Here is a 5,519-nt window from a genome sequence, read left to right on the forward strand (position 1 = left end):
CACTCAAACATATATATCTTAAATTCAAATTGTCCATAATTTAATGTTAGGTTCTTCTAATTTAAGAAGAAGATAACAAACCAAATTAGAAATCCCTTTAAATCAAGTTTGATTTTTTGAATGTTGTATAATCTTTTTGTCTATCGTAGTCATGTAAAAATTATCATCCTCGTCAGTTTTTTTCTTAACAATGTTTTCTTATTTTTAAGTGTCGGAATCAAGATTTTCATTAAAGGAGTTCAAAATCTGAAATAGTAGACACACAAACTAGTCAAAAGGAGTTCGACATCTATTATATACTATACATAAAAAATAGTTATTTTATATAATTTTTCGCTAAAGGAGATTTGAATGAACTCATGACCATAAGATAGCTCCACACGCTGCTTATTTAATCCGAACCTCATGTAGTCATACTTATTTTTAGGTCCCATAAATTAATTTTCGTCGTGTAACTCGTGACACCACTTGTTAGGTAGGCCGTAGGTATATAATCAAATAAATTCAAGAAAAAAGTTCTTTATTTCTTTGCCTATCCTTTCATTTATGTATCACAATTGTATCATGCTTTCACATAAATTTTTGGACTTCACGTTTGTTTTTACTTCATCCACGAAATTATCGACGATTTGGTTAATACTTTTTCCGTTTCAATTTATTTGACTTGATATATTCAAAGTAGGAAGGTTATACTAATTAATGTTTGATGTGAATTCAGAAATAAAATCCTTAACGTTTTTGAAATAAAACTTACAATACATATTTAGAAACTATATGATAATTACTATAAGTCACAATAGTTAACAATTTTAAATATATTTAAATTATTTGAAAGAAATATGAAAAACTCTGTCTCCGTTCATTTTTACTACATATATAGTTACATTTGAACTTGACACACTAAAAAACAATAATCGATATGGTTATTTTATCATATACCTCTATTAATTAATGTTTGATAGTAGGCTTTGTAAAAAAATAATCAAGGAAACAAGTAATTAATGCTAAGGGTATATTATTAAAAAAACATATTTTTTTTAATTATTAAAAGTGACAAGTAAAGTAAAAATTTATTTTTGAAATAATAAACAAGATAAAATGAACCGAGGAAATACTATTTAACTATCTAAATGCTAATAACCAAAACAAATAAATTGAAATAAAAAAATAACAAGTAGGTGCTTTCTTGTTCCCATGCGTGGTCAAAACAATCATTTTAAGAATCAAAATACTTAGTTTCTTTTTTGGAGGTATTCATGACAAGTAGAGTGTAGTAAATTAGATACTATGTGAACCAAATCAAGGTTGTTTTATTTTAGAACACATGATCCTCACAAGATAAGTCCAACTACGAAATATTTTAATCCATAGTGTGGCAATAAAAAAAGAAGAAACAACTAGCTAAAAATGCCGCTACATATAGTGTTTCATCTAGATCTCTTCTATTTTCTTTATATTATATTTTCTTTTCTATTTATTTCAGAATATAAATATCGTCCTTAATTAATTATATAGAAATATTCGAATACGCAATCGATGAGAGGCAAAGGAGTGAGGGAGAGTTGTTTGCTATAAAAATAGCATATTACTGTTTTATAATAATAGCTTAAAACTATAGTTGTTTTCCATAATTAAGTTGGAATTTTTGACTTGTTCCATAATTTTTTCAAATTACATACCTTACACTATGATTATAGAAGAAAAAAATACATAAAACTGTTAAATTAGATTTTGAGTCTAACTCACACTCTAAAAGCTAGCTTAAAGGAAGAGAATTGTCCAAACCTTATAAGAAGTTCACTTCCTGTCATTCTTTAATATCCAACTTTGAGTGTCAACATTGAGTGAGATAGGTCTGCTCTGATACCATGTTAAGTTAGATTTTAAATCAAACTGACAACACAAAAACTAGCTCAAAGAAAAAAAAATTATTCAAGCCATTTAAAGAGTCTACCCGTCATTCTTTAACATAATGAGATAATTTTTGCTTGCACATTTATTACATTTGAGATCCACCTAGTTTTTCCTAGAATGTTTATCGATCAAAAGATCGAGAGTGTAGGTAATAAATTGCAGTGAGTTAAAGATTCATATTGATTGAAAAATAGAATGATGGACTGCTTATATAAACTTGAAAAATCCTTCCTCACAAGCTAATTTTTTGAAATTAAGTTAGTGCCTGTTTGGATGGGCTTTTAAGCTGGTCAAACTGGCTTAAAAGCCAGTTTTTGACTTATTAAAGTATTTGACAATTATCAAAGTGACTTATTTTAAGTCAAAAATGACTTATTTTAAGCCAAAAGCTAAAAGCTAGGGGAGGGGAGCTTTTTTTAAAAAAAAACTTAAAAGCCCTTTTATGTTGACCAAGTATATTACCTTTTTGCCCTTAATTCTTTTATACAATTTCCAAATTGCCCATATTGAATTATTATTATTATTTTATTTTTTTAATTATTATATATTTTTTATTTTATTATTATTATTATTATTTTATTATTATCATTATTATTATTATTATTATTTTATTATTTTATTATTATCATTATTATTATTATTATTATTTTATTATTTTATTATTATCATTATTATTATTATTATTATTATTTTATTATAATAATAATTATTATTATTTTATTATAATTATAATTATTATTATTTTATTATATTATTATTTTATTATATTATTATTATTATTATATTATTCCTCTTATAAATAATTTGTGGTGGTAAAGAAATATGTGATATTTTATTATTATTATTATTATTTTATTATTATCATTATTATTATTATTATTATTATTATTATTATTATTTTATATTATTATTATTATTATTATTATTATTATTATTATTATTATTATTATTATTATTCCTCTTATAAATAATTTGTAGTGGTAAAGAAATATGTGATATTTTATTATTATTATTATTTTTATTTTATTATTATCATTATTATTATCATTATTATTATTATTATTTTATTATTATTATTATTATTATTATTATTATTTTATTATATTATTATTATTATTTTTATTATTATTCCTCTTATAAATAATTTGTGGTGGTAAAGAAATATGTGATATTTTATTATTATTATTATTATTTTATTATTATCATTATTATTATTATTATCATTATTATTATTATTATTTTATTATTATTATTATTTTTTATTATTATTATTATTTTATTATTATCATTATTATTTTTTATTATTATTATTATTATTATTATTTTATTATTATTATTATATTATTATTATTATTATTATTATTATTAGTATTATTCCTCTTATAAATAATTTGTGGTGGTAAAGAAATATGTGAATGATAGGAAAATATTATTACTTATGGATGTAAAATATAAATTAATTTTGTTTTAATTTTTTTTAAAGTATAAAAACCTTAAATTAATCAACTTTTCATCATGTTAACAACTTAAAGGGTATTTCAGACATTTTGATAAAAAAAAGTGTTTACCAGCACTTATTTGCCAAACACATCAACAATTTTTTTTTCAACTGCAACACTTTTATCCAAACACATAACTACTTATTTTAAAAATAAGTTCCGACACTTTGAAAAGTTACTTTTTAAAAGTTACTTTTTTTAAGTCAATCCAAACGGGCTCTTAGACTACACTGTCGTATTGTTATAAGTGTTATCAATAATGCCTCTTCCTAAAAAAAAAAACATTATGTTCACACAAACACTGTTACATGAATTAGTACGAAGGAAGAAAGGACAATAACGTAGTTCCTAACAAGAATATAAAACAAGCAACATATATAATTACATCTACTTGAGTAGAATAGTACTGCACATATATCCTTCCTTGATAATCTTTATTTCATCTTTTTGTACACATAAACATAATCTTAAAACGTAATTAATTAATTTAAATTTGACCATTGGGAGCCAGGAGGCTTTGGGTCATGATGATTATTTGCACCTGTTCCTGCATAGTCATCTCTTTCCACCAACAATTCCCTCCTCTTCTCCAACTCATGATCCATTAATACCACCTTCAACAATAAATAAATAAATAAATAAATTACTTGGTAGAAATTTGGACATATATGAAAATCATTTACAACTTAATCTGACTTAAAATAGATAATTTAAAGTTACAAAAAAAAAAAAAAACCAATATAAGGAGTATTTTAAGTGAAATATTCCCTATGTTCCCAATTTATTTTAAAATTTAAATATTAAATTAAGATGTTTTATAATCACTTAAGTGACTAAAGTTTGTTTTTAGACCATAAATAAGGAAAAATATATCTTTTTAAAATTCTGTATGAAACCACATAAATTGAGACAGGAAAAATAAAAAAAATTCAAGTGAAACTCATGTGTTGATACAAATTTCAACTTTTTCTATTATCTTCAGACTTTTTTAATTTATTTTTTTTCCAATTTCAACCCAATCCTTTCCATTTTACCCTATAAGGAAATTAACAAAAAAAATAAAAACAAGATTGAAGAGATCGAAGAGAAAGAGAACCTTGTTATGAGAATCTTGATTTTCAGTACTTGTCTTAAGACTTCCTGTGAATTATCACCACACAAGACACATATATATATATATATTAAGGAATTAAAATTAAGTAACATATATGAAAAGAAATTAAAAGCTGATTTTTTTTTAAAAAAAAAAGGGGTTTATGACTTACTTGAAGAAGGAACTGCAATTGTGGAGATTAGAAGAGAAAATCCCACAAATATTAGTAACAATAAGCTGAGGAAAGAAACCTTTTTCTCCATTTGTTTTTATGACAGGAAAAAGATAGATCTGAGAACAGAAAAATATAACAGCTAAAGGTACTGTCTTTTTATAGGAGGAGCCTACTATTTTAATATCTCTAATAATTTTGTAATATAAAAATTGAACTTTTACTTACCTGTCATAATTAATGACCTTTTATGTAGTAACTTTTTTATAACCGTGATTAAATTTGAATCACGTATTATAAGGATCATTTGATAATAACGCTTTTCATATTCAATATTTGAATAAGAAATATCTGGTTAATACAGTCATACATAATAACTTATGTGGTACTTCATTAGCAATTACTGTTTTGTTAAGTGTTGTCACCTTATGTAGTAACTTTTTTATAACCGTGATTAAATTTAAATCACGTATTATAAGGATCATTTGATAATAACGCTTTCTATATCCAATATTTGAATAGGAATTATCTGGTTAAAAATGAAACAGTCATACATTATAACTTACGTGGTACTTCATTAGCAATTACTGTTTTATTAAGTGTTGTCACCTTATCTGGACAATATTCAGTTTTTATTCTGTTTCAAACTTGGATAATTAGGTAAACATAATTAACTAATGCTAATAAATGATTGACATGGTAGGATTGAATTTGCCCCTTTTAGAAAAGATAAATAAATGAATGGTTTTATATTTTGTGTCATGTCATTAAATTATTAGTTTATTACTGAAATTATACTTTTGAACTAAAAGAATATATTTTGTGTGATATAATAATACTT

At 23.2% G+C, this 5,519-nt stretch overlaps 1 long non-coding RNA gene across 1 annotated transcript; it reads right to left on the reverse strand.

Moving 5' to 3' along the window:
* Positions 1-3,649: 3,649 nt before the first annotated feature.
* On the reverse strand, positions 3,650-4,845 carry LOC125824068 (uncharacterized). The gene is made up of 3 exons (XR_007442751.1): positions 4,679-4,845; positions 4,510-4,553; positions 3,650-4,027 (listed from the first exon to the last, which is right to left on the reverse strand). It is a non-coding gene; the product is annotated as an uncharacterized LOC125824068 (long non-coding RNA).
* Between the last annotated feature and the right edge of the window lie 674 nt (positions 4,846-5,519).

This window comes from Solanum verrucosum, unplaced genomic scaffold, assembly GCF_900185275.1.
Source record: "Solanum verrucosum unplaced genomic scaffold, falcon-dt-bn FXZP01000088.1, whole genome shotgun sequence".
NCBI classification, from domain to species: domain Eukaryota; kingdom Viridiplantae; phylum Streptophyta; class Magnoliopsida; order Solanales; family Solanaceae; genus Solanum; species Solanum verrucosum.